Here is a 16,942-nt window from a genome sequence, read left to right as displayed (position 1 = left end):
CACTATATAAGAGACATAATAAGATAATTAAAATTAAATTATTTGTAATAATTTTATTGTAATTAATTTACAATTATTAGTATATAAAAGATATTGTGAAAGACCCACGCTCAAATCTTGATATTGTGTGTTTGAAAACAAAATAATGAATAATGAATTGCTATGTGACATCACCAATATAAGGTTGTTGTGCTTCACTTTGGCCAATGATGGATGGGCTATCTTTGGTTGATCAAAGGCCCACTACCATGACTAAAAATTTTGAAAAAACTTAGGTATTTTAAATTATTTAATTTATATTAATGAAAAAAATAATTTTTAAATTTTATTTCTTTTTTGTTTTTCTTACATTTTTTTATTTATTTCCAAGAATGTAACATAGCCTAAATAATGCTTTATGATAACACATAGTTAATTGTAGAGAGCTTTTACAAAAAGATAAGTTTAATATGAAAGATAATATTTTCTAATTCCTTAAGGTCTTTTTCGTTTTCTTTGCCGGTCAAAGTTTCATCTAGTTTTCGTACTTGGAAAACTTCCCTCCAATGTCCAAGCGACAGGTGGCAAATATTTGAAAAAAAAAAAAGGTAAACCTACATCAAAAGTTGGATGTGAAGACTTTCCTAACGATAAAGCTAAGCGGCCCAAACAAATTTATTTTGTAAGTTATTAGAAGCTGGCCTTTTCGATGGCAGCTCACAAGAAAATCACAAGAAACTTCTGGGCACATAGTGATTTGCTATTTGCATGTCAAGCCATATATAATTTTCTTTTCAGTTCAGTTTAGTCTTTATTCATTCTCTGACTCACTTATAATTCTGTCCCACAATTAAGCTATCAAATTTCCAATTTAATGGCTTCTTTATCTTCATCTTCACCTTCTACGCATCAATGGAAGTACGACGTGTTCCTGAGTTTCAGAGGGGAAGACACCCGCAGAAGCTTTACTGACCATCTTCATAGAGCTCTGTGTTAAAGAGGAGTCAAGACTTTCATGGATGACCAGCTCAGAAGAGGGCAAGAGATCTCTCCAGCACTTGTAAAAGCCATCGAAGAGTCCAGATTCTCCGTCATCGTTTTCTCTAAAAACTATGCTTCTTCAACATGGTGTCTGGAGGAACTTGTCAAGATTATTGACTGCACCATGGCGATGGGACATGCAGCTTTACCAGTTTTCTACAATATGGATCCCTCTCATGTGAGGAAACAGACAGGGAGTTTTGCACAAGCATTTGCTAAGCATGAAGAGGTTTATAAGGAGCAGATGGAGAAAGTGATCAAGTGGAGAGTGGCTTTGACAGAAGCTGCCAATATTTCTGGATGGGATTCTCGAGCTAGGTATTTTTAACTGCAATTTTTTTTCCTTTGCCTTTTAGGTGTATGATGTAATGATGCTGAAACTTTAAAGCTTGCATAGCCATATAAATTGGAAATCATAGGATGATCAATAGAGAGATTGATCCAAGATGATTTGACTTAAACCCATGTATGGATTAAGTTGTATTTTGCTGCCTATGACTGAATGATTTTTAGATGAACTTGATCTCACATATGCAAGGAAATCTCTCCATGACTGTGATCAAAATTATGAAGATGGAATAACTTGGATCCAATCCACCAACACATCAAACTTTTCTCGACCCTCATCAAATTGTGATTTCAACCCACTTGACCATAATATGAATGACCCTTTCCCTCCTTTCTGCTGAAGGTGTTTGAAGCTACACATTGGTCGGTCCTTATCACATTGAGCAAGAATGTTATGACTACACTGTAAAACCTTTTACCTTATCTTGAGCATATTTGCCCTTAGTGTGCTTTATTCCGTTGGTAAGTTGACCTTGGATTAATGCTTTTTCTTCATTTCCAATGACCTCTTGGCATTCTCTCTTCCATGCCTAAGTAGTGTCCCCCAACCCCATTGGATAGTCATGCTTTTAAAACCTTTTGGATGGTAATCCCTAATTTTTTCAACCATTTGGAAGAGAATTTTTGCCTGCCAATATGCTTAACTTGGAATTAGTAATCCTACTATCAATCAATGCTACTGCAGTCTTAAACATGCATCCACTGGCTTTTCTAGTATTTCTATCCTGAGAAGTTCCTCATGCAGACTACTACGAAGTGCGGCAGATGCTTGCTATTATAATCTAGTTTGATTGTCTGTCTGTCTAGATAGCAATACAGTTCTCTCTCTCTCTCTCTCCCACACACACACACACACTTACACTGGAAAAAATCTGAGATATAAGCTTGCCATATGACTTTTAAGTTACAAAAAACAAGACTAAATCGCTGATGATTTATCTAATATCTCTTTTGTTTTTTTAATGGATCCTTGAATTCATTAAATGATTAGTTTTTTTCCTCAAAATTTGCAAGCATGAATCTATACTTATTGAGGAACTTGTCACAGATATATCTAATAAATTGATTGGTACATCCTCGTGCTATGCTGAAGGGCTGGTTGGAATGGATTCACCGTTGTGTATTGGGTTGGATAATGTTCGAAGTGTAGGAATTTGGGGCATGGGTGTCATAGGTAAGACAACTATTGCTAGAGCTATTTATGAGCAAATTTACACTCAATTTGAGGGTTGCTGTTTTCTTGAAAATGTTAGAGAAGGCTCATAAAAACGTGGTCTGGGTCATTTACAAGTGGAACTTCTCTCAAAGATATTGAAGGATGGAAATCCAAATTTAGGAATTTCCAATACAAGAATCAATTTTGTAAAGGATAGACTCCACTCTAAGAGGATTCTTATTGTTCTTGATGATGTGGATAACTTGGAACGGTTAGAATATTTAGCAGGAAACCATGATTGGTTTGGTTCAGGAAGTAGAATTATTATAACAAGCAGAGAAAAGCATTTGCTTGTTACACATTGAGTCAGCGCAATTTATGAATTTAGGGGATTAGAGGATAGTGAAGCTTTTCAACTCTTTTGTCAGTATGCCTTTAAACATAACGACCCTGGAGAAGATTATATGCAGCTTTGCTATGATGTAATACATTATAGTAAGGGCCTTCCCTTAGCTCTTAAAGTCTTGGGTGCTTTTTTGTATAGCAAGAGCATACATGAATGGAAAAGTGAATTGGACAAACTAAAAAGAATTCCTAACATGGAAATTCAGAATGTGCTTAAAATGGGTTTTGATGGATTAGACAACAAAGAGAGAGATATATTTCTCGATATTGCATGCTTTTGTAAATGGGAGGACAAAGATTTTGTCACAGAAATACTAGCGAGTTGTGGTTTCTTTCCGGATATTGGAATAAGGGTTCTCATTGATAAGTCACTCATAATTGTTTCAGATAATAAGTTGTGCATGTATGATTTGTTACAAGAAATGGGTTGGGAAATTGTTTGGCAAGAATCTCTTAAATATCCTGAAAAACACAACAGACTCTGGATTCATGAAGATGTCAGTGATGCATTAACTAGAAACACAGTAAGAAATAAATACATGAGCTTTGTATGTGTGTGTTCTCTTTTTGTATATATAAGCTCTAGGTGAAGAGAAAGTTTGGATAATTTCAACTCATTTGAGAAACTCACATATATGTACAATTTTAATAAGGTATTGCATATTTATGCAAAGGCAGATATAAAGCTGGGGGAATTATTTGATTTGAATCCTTTGCTAACTTTTCCCTGAGTTTCTGTCTTAGTAGATGCATTTTCTTTTATCTTCTTACTTGCTTCCTTGAACACTGCCTAAAAAAAAAAGAAAATAAGTCATTAGTTTGATGCTTTCTGTGCTTTTCCTTTTAGAATTTTGTGATTTTAATTTCCAATTCATACTCTATTCCCGGTTAATTGCAGGGGACTAAAGTAGTTGAAGGCATAGTCCTTGACTTGTCAGCATCAAAGGAACTACACTTCAGTTTTGATGCCTTCATGAAGATGAACAAATTAAGATTGCTCAAAGTCTGTAACATGCTGCTATGTGGAAGCTTTGAATATTTTTCTTGGAAAGAGTTATGTGCTGATTCTGATGCTTGCACGAGGATGAATAAACTGAATCAATTCAAAGACTGTAAATTGCTTCTTTCTGGAGACTTCAAATTTCTATCAAACAACTTAAGATGTCTATATTGGCATGGATACCCTCAGAAATCCCTCCCATTAAATTTTCATCCTGAACAGCTTGTCGAGCTAAATATGAGTTAAAGTTGAGTTGAACAACTTTCTAAGAAGCATCTGTTTGGAATCTCTTGAAATTCTTACTCTCTCCGGGTGCTGGAAACTCAAGAAGTTTCCATAGGTCCAAGGGTGCATGAAACATTTATCAGAGCTTTCCTTGGAGGGCACTGCAATAAAAGGATTGCCCTTGTCGATTGAATATCTGACTGGACTTGTTCTATTAAATCTGAGGAACTGTCAAAACCTTGAGTCATTACCAAGCTGTATTTATAAGTTGAGATCCCTTGAAATTCTTATTCTCTCAGATTGCTTAAAACTCAAAGAGCTTCCAGAAGTCTTGGAAAATATGGGGAGTTTGTTGGAACTTTTCTTATATGGAACTGCTATAAAAAAGCTACCTTCATCAATCCAACATCTAAGTGGACTTGTTCTGTTGAATCTGAGAGAATGCAAAAGCCTTGCAATTCTTCCACATAGCATTCGTAAGTTGAAATCTCTTCAAACTCTTATTCTATCTGGTTGCTCAAAACTAGACAATTTGCCAAAGGGTTTGGGGAGCCTACAAGGTTTAGAGAAGCTTGAAGCAGCTGGAACTGCTATAAAAGAGCTGCCACCCTCTATTTCTCTTTTGGAAAACCTTGAAGTATTATCATTTGAGGGATGTAAAGGACTAGAATCCAATCCAAGGAATTCACTCCCCTCTTTCCAGTTGTTGCCCGCAGAAATCGGACGCTCTAGGGGTTTTCAACTGCATTCTTTCTTTGGTTTAAGATCCCTAAGAAAGTTAAATCTAAGTGATTGCAACATATTGGAAGGAGCAATTCCCAATGACTTTAGTTCTCTGTGCTCGTTGGAATATTTAGATCTGAGCAGAAACAATTTTGTTACTCTACCTGCAAGCCTCAATCAACTTTCACAGCTCAAAGGCCTTAGGTTGGGTTATTGCAAGAGGCTTCAATCATTACCAGAGCTTCCATCAAGTATAGAAGAAATAGATGCCCCTGATTGCACAGTTACGGAAAACATTTTGTGTCCATCAAGTGTCTACAGATCCAAGGAATGTGGGGGCCTCCGATTCACATTTTCTAATTGCTTCACTGTCTGAGAATGAAAGCAGCAACTTTGTGGCAGCTACATTAAGGGAAATGCAAAGTCTGGCAAATAAATTACCAAGATTTCAATTCCCAATCCAGGTTTCTCTCCTCTCTCTCTTGATCATATTGTAAAAGTAAATCAATTAAATCCTATGGAATAATTCTTATACTCCTTTGAGCACTACTCCTACATTATTTCCATATAACTTGACATTGATTTTCATGACCCAGATGGTGCCATATACTCCACATATTGAATCCGGCACTTTTGTTCCTGGAAGTTGAATTCGTTAGTGGTTCAGCCAACAGAGTATAGGCTTCACAGTAATGGTACATCTGCCTCCAAATTGGTGTATACTAGGTTGATGGGATTGGCTGTGTGCGCTATTTTTGTAGTTAAGGGTGCTGTCCATGATTGCCCTGGTAATATATTTTGTCATTTGAATTTGACTCAAGGTAAAACTGGTCACCTTTTTGCTCCCATCAATCAAGAACACCAGAATTCTTCGGATGAAGGGCACAGATTCATTAAATCAGATCACATGTGGCTTGGGTATCAACCAATTTCTCGAATTGGGATTGGCCACGCCAATTGGCTAAATAAACTGAGTCAAATTCAGGCTTCATTCCAAGTCTATGGCCCATCTTATGGGGTGAAGAAGTGTGGGGTTCATCTACTATATCAACAGGATGAGAAAGAAGGCAATCAACCAGAATTTCAGTGCAGCACTACCGATGAGAATTCAAGTTTCTTCACTATTAAAGATTATGGTGAGCTTACACCTCTTCTTTTTACAATACTGATATAATGAAGCAAGCCACTTCTACATTGAGAGGATGCATCAGCACTAGATGCTCAAACTTGAAAGGTAGAGATGAAACTATCATATTGTTATTGTCTTACTGGTTTCTCTTTTGCAAGATTTTCTGCTGCATTTGATGCTTTTGGGGGTTAGAACTCATAAGAATCTAGCTGAGAATTTAGTCATATATTGCGTAGCAGTTGATTCCCAAATTGAACCATTTTATTTTAGCCTATATTTTCTTTTTATGCTTCTTGTTCTTCATATTTTTTTATAGGTTTTTCCTTTTAATAGTAGCCATGGACTGCTCGAGCAATATTCTGTTCAAGGTTGTTAGCTAGCTTGGTAGAGATAAGGAGAGCGTCCTGATGATCCTCTTCTATCTGTGCTTAGCCTTCACTTAATTTTGGCCACGGATGTGACTAATGTTTTAAGATTTGGTTAACTAAAAATGATCTGCAGGTTGGCAATTCTGTGAAAATGTCTTTTGAGTAGTTATAATATTTATCATTTTTAGTTCATATAAGTGCTCCATCCAATCCAATCCCAGTTGTGAAAGACCCTTTCAACAACTCATAGAGAAGATTAAGATCAAAGCCTCTCCAAGGAACCCTTAGGGTGAGCCAATTGTCACAAGATGCTTCAAATGACCCTCCTCATGGGCTTATATAGGAGGTAGGAAGCTTGTAGACACCCCTAGAGACATCTACACTTACCTACAAGGTAGAAGAGTGTGGAAGCTTCTAGAAAATGCTAGAGATATCCACACATATCTACACTTGGCTAGGAGACCACTGGAAAAGTGTGGGGTGTTCTAGAATCTTCCAAAGTCATCTTGTACATAGACTAGTGTAGGAGCTTCTAGATTATTTTTTATTTGTAAGGAACCCTTCAAGGTTCTAGAGACTTCCTAAGGTGCCTATAAAGAGGTTAAGGCCTCATTTGGCCAAGGTACCACCCAAGAACCTAACCAACCAAAACAAGTGAGTTCCAAAACACTTGAAGAAGACTAAGTCCGTGACACAATGCTCTTATTTTTCTTTAGAAATGCTTTGACAGGTTTTCATGATCTTTAAATTGGAGAAGGTCTCCATGGATGAAAGGTTAGTTGGTTGATTTGAAAGGATATTTACTCTTCAATTTGTCTAAGCCTAGTTGCATTGGCTGAAAGAGCAAATTCTATGATTTGAGTTTTCCTCATTAAAAGTTAGTTGATCTAGTTTAGGTAACATCTAGAGAGGGTGAATAGGTGTTTGAACCTCTTAAGCTCAAAAAATAATTATTTTTGAAGCCGAAGTAGAAAAAAAAAAACAGAAAGCACAAAAATCTTATTATTATTTTTAATACGAAATACAACAAGATTTATAGGTTGACTCTAGAATTCAAAAATCCTTAAAAATAAGGAAACTAGAATTCTTATCCCAACAACCTGGTGGATATTCAATCCTTATTTGAATAAATAACTCCTAATCTCATAAGATTTAAAAACAAATAAATTAACTTCTAATCTTAATAGTCTGCGATGACTTATTCAAATCAACAAATATTTGAATAATTCAAATTTCAAACTTCAAACTTTCCAACAATTTTAAATTAATCTGTTTGACTTAGAAAAGCTTAAAAATGTTCAATACAAGAACAACAGATTTTTTTGCCATTCTTAGACATACATGCATCTTTGATGATGGAAGTACAAAAACAATTTATTTCATGCATGAACCATAAATGTAGAGATAACTTCTCCAACTTTTTAGGTGAGATTATAACTATAGAGGTCCTTGTTCATTTTACAACACATAATTAAACCCATTGGATAAAGAAGAATAACATAAATAAAATGAAGATAGTGAAATTAATGATCATCTTATATAATATTTGTTGAGATGTTTATTTGGTGTTACTCATAAAAAATGTATGTTAAAGGCATTATTATACAAATATTATTTGATCTAGTTAAAATAAAAATGAACTTTCAAAAACACAAAAAGAAAATGAAGATATTAAGAATATTTTTAAATGGTAAATGATTTGTTCAATTAGAGGTTGGATTTTATATTATAACAAAAAAGAGTAAAATTTTTATTTTGATCATTATACTTGTTCATGGTAATTCAATCATTTACTTTATTAAATACTTAAATATTGTTGGAGTTGGGTGGGTTCCCAAGTTGAGGTGACCCAACCTGACCTAACCAAATAAAATATCAAAGGTGGAACAATTTCTAGGAGTTGGAACTACTAGAAATTGCCCAAAAAATCACCCTAATAAACTTTTCTATGGAAAATAAAGACTCGAAAAGAAAAGTTATCTGAAAAAGAAGGTGAAATGCTTTATACTGTGAAATAAAGTGATTCTCAATTTTAGTGTGGTTTCATTCATGACTTGGGATAAAGAATTAAATGGTGAAACAACTATTTTTTCAGATTTTGGGTAATTCAAACTTTATATCATTTTGATTTTTCCGCATTATTAAATACTGAAAAGATAAAATAGAAGGGAAAAATAAACAATAGAAAGGCCTTTAGAGAAGTTTGGTTTGAAGGGTTAGAAAGAAGAAACTTTTTTAATTTGATTCATTATGAAATTTAAGGTAAGTTCTTATTTATTTATTAAATTATTTTCTCTTTCTTTAACCACGAGATTAATAGGAAGAAGAATTGAGGAAATGAGGAAAGTGGTTGTGGCAAAGAAATAATAAACTAATAATAAGACTTGGGTTGTGGGTAGGAGATAAGTAAAAATAGTAGTAAATTAATAAATAATTATTCTACTTACCATGAAAAAAATAAAGAATATTAACATTAATAATTAAACAAAACCTATTGATGTAATTATGCAAAGCAAAAATGATAATAATAATATGGTTGATAAAAAATTTAATTAAAAAATATAGATTTTTAGAAGAGGGTTTGGAATTAAAATAAGTTTTACAAAAAATTTAGGAAGCCATTAATTTAGATAATTAGTCTTTAATAATTATTTTGTATTTATATTATATTAGGAGTGGACTAAATCTTTCGTGATTTTGAATGATATCTTCAAGTTAGGGGTTAATGATACGGTAAACCATTTTCTAATTCCTTATTTGTTTTCATCTATTTTTAAACTATCAAAATGTTTAAATCCCTAAAGTGGATCAAATAATATTTTGCTAAAAATGTTATGATTTGTTCCTTAGTTTATAAAATAAATTGGGAATATCATATGATTTGTTTATTTGTATGTAAGTGAATTTTATTATTGGTTTTGAAACTCTAGTTATTAGTGGACCTAGTCAACAAGGGAGAAGTTGTTGACCTTCATTACCTTTGGTGAGGGTAGTGATATAATGTAAGTCTAACTAATAAAGGTGTTATTTGTATTAAAACTCCACAAATAGTAGGGAATTTATTTCGAAAGTTTAAAAGGAAATGTGAGAAAAAAAGAATAGGAGAAAGAAAGTGAAAAAAAAAAGTTTAAATTAACTTGATCAAATTTTTACACGTCTTAAAATTTATTCATTATTTTTTCTATTTATAAATAAGTTAAAAATATATGCATTTCCATAATTTATTTATTTAATCAAGATATGCATACCATTCGAAGAAATAAATTATGGATTGCATTTGTTTTGAAAAATATTTTTTTTAAATCTACAATTATTTATTATTGTTATTATTAAACTGCTTTTTGTTGAGAAAAAAAGATACTACAAGGGTTGTTAGTATCCTATTTTCAACTTTTTACAAAATGTATTTTTCTGTTTTTTTATGGAAAATTCTGAAATACCAAATTAGCTTATCATCTTGTCTTTTACAATCTCAAATCTCAGGTAAAAAAAATTGGGAAACAACTTTGTCCCATTCAGACGAAAGCAATGACATGACTAATTGTATAAAGTAACAATACGAAAACAACTCTGCCACCAACCACCAAAGTCATGGGTTCTGCACTATTAATTATCTTAAGTAACACGAAAAAAAGTAAAATTAATAATAAGGGTTGGTTAAATAATGTTTATAAAAATAATTCTTAAAAAATAATTTAAAAATAATTCTTAAAAGTAGTTGTCAATGAAAAACAGTTTTCATGACTAATCTTGATAAGGGTACATATATTTAATTAATTAACATTTGTTGAACTAATCAATAAAAGACTTGTGAAAGAATATTTTAAATTTATTCTAAGGTAAAGTGTAGGTAACTTGTAAGAAATATCATAATTAATTTTTTTGAAGTGATCCTGCTCATGTAAGAAATATCATAATTAATTATTTTGAAGTGGTCCTGCTCATGTAAGAAATATCATAATTAATTATTTTGAAGTGGTCCTGCTCATTGAAGTCGTCCTGAAAGAACATTGAAAGCCAATATTACTTCCTCTTATATTGACACGTGGAGAGGAAGTATTGTATCCCGAGAGAATTACCATGCCTATATAATGAATCATATATGAAAGAAATACATCAAAAGTAGTAAGAGAATTAAAGGAGTTGTGTTTAGGACAAGAGAAAAGGCTTTTATTCCAAGGAAAATGTGGCTGATCATGAAGGTTTTCCTCTTGCAAATTTTAGCGTTTCTAGTTTTTGGTGGTGGCATCCATTGCCAAGCTTCAACCCGTCGGCTTACTTTTGTGGTAACTATTATATATGATTCTGGCCTTAACACCACGTTCTAATCATGAGATTTAGGGAGTAGTATGGCTCTTATTTTCTACTGTATGACCTCTTACCCTAGTGTCGTTGAGTTGTTCATGCATGCTTGGGTGTCATTGAGTCGTTCATGCATGCTATGGGTGTCGTTGAGTCGTTCATGCATGCCATCAATTTCTAATTGGTTATACACTTACATGAATGGATCGATGGAACTATTCATGCATGTAATATTTCTTTTGGGATGAGGTTGCATGGTTAACTTTTAATTGGTTGCAAGTGAGGGAAGCTTCATATACAAGGCTTTGTACTGCCAAGAACATTTTAACAGTAAAAAATGGACAATTTCCGGGACCAACTATATATGCTATGAAAGGAGACACGATCATTGTCGACGTTTATAATAGGGGAAAAGAAAACGTCACCATTCACTGGTAGGTCCTGTGTGTGTCTCAGAGAAAGACATAGCTTACATTCTTTTATTTCTAAGAGAGGGGGGGGGGGGTGCAATATATTGCTTTGAAAATAAAGTCAAATTTAAAACAATACTTTAGGGTTATTTGCTTCAGTTCCATTGAAATACAGTTGATGCTTGTTGCATGCTATCTTTTGTTACTTTGAAAATTAGTACTAGTTTTAACGTATAGTTATGGTTTTGCAGGCATGGGGTGACCATGCCTAGATATCCATGGACAGATGGTCCCGAGTATATCACACAATGCCCAATTTAGCCAGGGTCAAAGTTTACCTAGAAGATCATCCTTTCTACTGAGGAAGGCACTTTATGGTGGCATGCTCACAGTGACTGTACCTGAGCTACTGTTCATGGAGCTATATAATCATCTATCCCAAGAATGGAACCAAGTATCCTTGTCACAAACCTAACACAGAAGTCCCCATCATATTAGGTATAAGTGTTGTTATTTTTAAAGGTTAATTTACATATTATGATTTAACCAGCAAAGCAAGATCTAAAATTATTGGAGTTGTTGACATGCAGGAGAATGGTGGAAGAGTGATGTGAATGCGGTTTGAGATGAAGGGCTTGCAACCGGAGGTGACCCCAACTCCTCTGATGCTTTATTGATAAATGGACAACCCGATGATCTATATCCATGCTCAAAATTAGGTACAAAGTTTAACTTCCCATTTTAAAATTATACGCGATTTCATTTTCTTATATGTTAACCATGCTACTTTTTCTTATTAACATCAACATATTTAAAGGTTAATGCTAAGAAAGAGGAATATAGCTATGAGGATGGTAGAGCCATGATTTAACACATCAGAAAAGGCTAGTCCAAATATAATGTTAAACTATGGAGCCAAATTTACACCCTTAATCAATGAATCACTTCATAATTGGTGGATTCTCATGGAAACTTTTTCCTTTTCTTTTAGCTAGTCATAAGTATACAACTTTCCCTTTCTAATTGCAAGCACATTCAAGCTAACAATGGATCATGGAAAGACCTATCTACTTCGCATAATCAATGCTGCCTTGCACAAGGCTCTCTTCTTCGCCATAGCCAAGCATAAAATGACAGTGGTTGGAACAGATGGTAGCTACACGAAACCATTGACACGAGATTATATCACAATATTTCCTGGCCAAACCTATGATGTCTTACTAGAAGCTAACCAACGCCCGGATCACTATTACATGACGTCTATAACTTATTCTGTTGCCCCAAAATATTGAGACTTTTATGATAACACAACCACCACAGCTATTGTACAGTACAGGGGATACTACACACCATCTTCACCTCCCTCCTCACCTGATCTTCCTGCATACAATGACACAAAGGCATCGGTTCAGGTCATGGCCGGCCTTCGAAGCTTAGCAGATGCGGAACATCCTTGCAATGTCCCATTGAGCATGAGCACTAACCTGTTTTACACTCTTTCTATGAACTCATACCCATGCATCAATGATTCATGTGCAGGGCCCAATGGGACGTGATTCTCCTCAAGTATAAACAACATAAGCTTTCATTCGCCTATAATTGACATACTAGAAGCTTACTATTATAACATCAGTGGTGTATATGGAAATAACTTTCCTAGCTTTCCACCACTGGTGTTCGATTTTACATATGATTATCTTCCATTAACCTATCAGTTGTCGAGCAGCGGGACAGAAGTAAGGGTGCTCGAGTATAACTCCACAGTGGAGATTATTCTTCAAGGGACAGCCGTGCTTGCAAAGACACACCACCCCATGCATCTCCATGGATACAGTTTCTATGTTGTTGGATGGGGATTTGGGAATTTCGATGGAAATAGAGACCCTTTGCGGTATAATCTGGTGGATCCTCCCCTTCAGAATACCATCTTTGTTCCTTCGAATGGTTGGGTTGCAATCAGATTCAAGGCATCCAACCCTGGTATATTGCAAGCACTCATGTCCTCTATTAAAGAAAAAAAACCCTTGAAACTACCAACCTGCATACCAATGAAATAATTTTTCTTAATATTACAATTAAGTTAGGTGTAACGTTGGTATATTTTCTCTGTTGCAGGAGTGTGGTTCATGCACTGCCATATAGAACGCCATCTGACTTGGGGCATGGAAACTGCGTTCATAGTGAAAAATGGTAAACACCCAGAAGCTCAAATGCTGCCTCCTCCATCCGACATGCCACCATGTTGAAGCTGCAAAGAAATAACATGCCAAGGATTTCACTGAATATTTGTATTATTTAGCTTTCGTGATTTATTTTCTGTTTGACTAAGTTTGTATTCCTTTTCAATTACGATAAAAATAATAATGTAAAGTTGCAGAATATTGTGTTTGGGATTATTAATGTCAATTTCTTGGATTGTTAAAAGCCTATAAAGATAATGGAATTTGACTAATCTTTAAGATATGCTATGGTGGAATTTTCCATGGAAGTCTTTGATTATAAAAAAAGAATTTGACATTGTGTTCCTGTTTCAACCTTAATTCATTTCAATATAAAAAGACAATGTCCACAATAGATATAGCTTTGATTTGAGAATATTTGGTCATTCCCATTTCATTCAACATGATAAAATATCATGTTGTATTAGAAAAGTTTGAAATGGGATAGTTGACATTTTTTAATTATCCATATTTTATTCCAATTCCGTGGAAGGTTAGGTACCATATTAATAATAAAAAAATTATAAATTATATAGTTTAGAGTAATTGATTTATTCTAATATTTTAAAATTAGATTATGATCTAAATGGATACTTATGGAAAAGATCATCAAATGCTTTGTTTAATATTTACTTTTACATCTGAAAATATTTTGCAAATAAGATAATTTTTATGAAGTCTTATACAATTGAGATAAAATCAATTCTTTTTTATTTATTTATTTTAAATTAAAATAAGCGCTTTTTCCGAAAGTTAAAATAATTGACATATAATTTATATTTTTATAAAATATTACAAGATCTATACCAAGATAAAGAAAATCGTCCATTTCCATTGCATGGGAACAAATTGAGTCTAACCCCATAGCAAAAGAACTCCAAATCTGTCTTTTTAGTGATTTGATTACTTTTCAACTCTTATTATTTTTTTTATTTTATATTCAAGTAAACCCTTTCCTGCTTCCTTAAATTCAAATCACTGGCTTTTGTAAATTAAAACGTAGGAGTTGATCATTTGAATTTATGGTTTAGAGAAAAGACACTTACAGTTAACTAAGCTGCTGCAATTGACGGTACTGTCCAAGTCCATGTCAATATGTTAAGTTGGCAGGAAAGCTGTGCTAAAAAAGATTAAATGATTAAACTTTCATTTTATTCTAGCTGACATTCCATTGTCTTATTTTCTTCTATCCTCAGCAGTTGTGTTTGGAGTTGATGAAGCAGTGCATGACAATGTCAGAAGTGACGAAAGGTGGAGACAGGCCAAAATTTCACGCTACTTATATTTGATGGATAGAGTTATAGGAATAAATTTGGGCATAACCTAATTATACTTTATAAACACTCAAAAATAATTGTAAAGAATCAAATCCCAAAAAATAAATAACAATAAATGAAATTTCATGAATTCAAGATAAATTTATTGTGATTAAAATGTTTTTTATTTGTAATATTTTTATCCGTAAAAAAAATTATGATTTTTAAAAGAATCACTTAGTATTTAAATGTAAATTTAAAAAAGTTCAGAAATTATTTTTAAGTGATTTTTTGGATTTTTAAAAATGATTTTCAAATATGTTTAAATTTTATTTGGATTGACTTGTAAGAGTTAAAAAAAAAAAAGTTGAATAAAAGTTTTTATACCTATTTAATTATTATTATTATTATTTTTTTAAAAAAAACTTCTAACTTTTAAAAAAGGTTTCATATAAAAGTCATAAAAATGTTATTTCTTATAAGAATTCTATAATTCTATTTCTATTTACACAATAGTTCTTTCATGTTTAATAAAACTTTTACATCTTAAAAATTATCACTTTACTTTTTATTTTAATCTTCAGTTAAAGGAAAAAATATGAAGCTATCCTGAATTTGACGTTATCATCCATCTAATTAATTGTATTATATTTTAATCCTAAGGAATACAATTGTGAACCCGCATTTTTCATGTGCATCCCTACTTGATGGTGAGACTTATTTTTATTGTAAAAAACTGATTTTTTTTTTTTTAAAAGGTGGAGTTGTCACTTATTTTTGTTTATTTTTAAAAGAAAATAAAATAAGAAATAAAGCCCTAGTGTAGCTCCATTTTTAAAGAAAGACATGTCGTCAAAAATTGAGTTTGAATCCAAAGATCAAGTTATCTATTGGGAAGGTACCATAGTAGCACCCTTTTAAGCCTTAAAAAGGTTTTTACTAAGCATGTAAAAAGCAATTATGACAATTAATTAATTAATCATGGATACTGAAAAAAAGAATAATACAAGCACATAGAATAATGCAAAAACAAATTATAAAGATATGCAAAAATGATACATAAGAAATGCACAAAATAATTTATTAGAAAGATTTTATTATTTCAAATATCATAATACAATTTCCAAAAATTTTCAAAGAATCCATTTATATTAACAACAATTTCAAATTAATGATTTGAATTTATTTATTCACAAGGCTTCAATTTATTACAAAAGATTTTATTTGACTTACAAGAAATTATTTTTGTTTACCTTATTAAGAAGGCGTGAATTTTACTAATTTGTTTAAAAAAGTGTTTTGATTCAATCTTTATTTATTTAAATTTTTTTTTTACAAACTTAAAGAAAGATATTTACAAGGTTATAAGGTTCAACCCAATTTTATTAAAAATATATATATTTTTTATTTTACCTAGAAAAAGATTCTTACTAGTTTATTTAGAAAAATTTTTTTCACAAATTTATTCCCAAGGATTCCATTATTAAGAAAGAATTTTTGGATTTCATCTAGAAAGAGATTAGTTTACCAATTTATTAAAAAAAAAAAAAAGGGGGGGGGGGGTTGTCTTTCAGTTCAATTTAAAGGTTTACTTATCCTATTCTTATTTTTTAAAAAAAATTCTTTAAGACCTTTATTTATAAAAATTATTTTAAATCCCATTCTTATCAAGGAAAGAGAATTTTATTCAAAAATCAATTTTTGGACGATTTTATTAAAATTAACTTTTTGGACAATTTTATTTAAAAATCAAATTTTTTTTTAGAAAATTTTGTTAAACAAATAAATTTCTAGATCGTTTATTATTCAATTTTTTTTTGAATTTTTGTTAAAAAAAAAAAAGATTCCTAAAAAAAACTATTTTTTTCTAAAGTTTCTATTAAAAAAAAACTTTATTTTATTAAAAAGAATATTTATTGAATTATTATTGCATTAAAACAAGATTACTGGATTGTTTTATTTTTATTTTATTTTATTTGAAAAAATATTTGTGAACTTTTTATTTATTTATTTATTTATTTTAAAATTATGAATTATTTCTTTTATTAAAATAAAATTTTTCGACTATTTTATCTAAAAAGGATGTCTAGAAACTTATTTTTGGGTCCATTTTTCTTATTTAATGAAAATATCTTATTCGACCTATTTTATTTTTTTAAAAGAAGATTTTTGGATAACTTAATTTATTAAAGTCTAAAAGAAGATCAACATCTAATATGCAAATTCCAAGCAAAATTATCTAAAGTCCAAACAAGCAAACTCAACAATCAAGAACAATTACTTTATGAATAAAAAATAAAATGACTAAAGAAATAAGAAAATGAAAAAGGGCATCTTACCCATTTCTTGAATGCAATATGGAAAGAAGGGATAAGAGGAAA

General features: G+C 31.9%; 2 pseudogenes; both read left to right on the top strand.

The window, feature by feature from the left end:
• Positions 1 to 662: 662 nt before the first annotated feature.
• LOC100250695 (TMV resistance protein N-like) lies at positions 663 to 6,185 on the top strand (annotated as a pseudogene).
• A 952-nt stretch (positions 6,186 to 7,137) lies between these two features.
• On the top strand, positions 7,138 to 13,343 carry LOC100852557 (laccase-15-like; annotated as a pseudogene).
• Positions 13,344 to 16,942: the final 3,599 nt, after the last annotated feature.

This window comes from Vitis vinifera, chromosome 18 (assembly GCF_030704535.1).
Source record: "Vitis vinifera cultivar Pinot Noir 40024 chromosome 18, ASM3070453v1".
Lineage (NCBI taxonomy): Eukaryota > Viridiplantae > Streptophyta > Magnoliopsida > Vitales > Vitaceae > Vitis > Vitis vinifera.
This window is presented reverse-complemented; position numbering and strand designations above follow the sequence as displayed.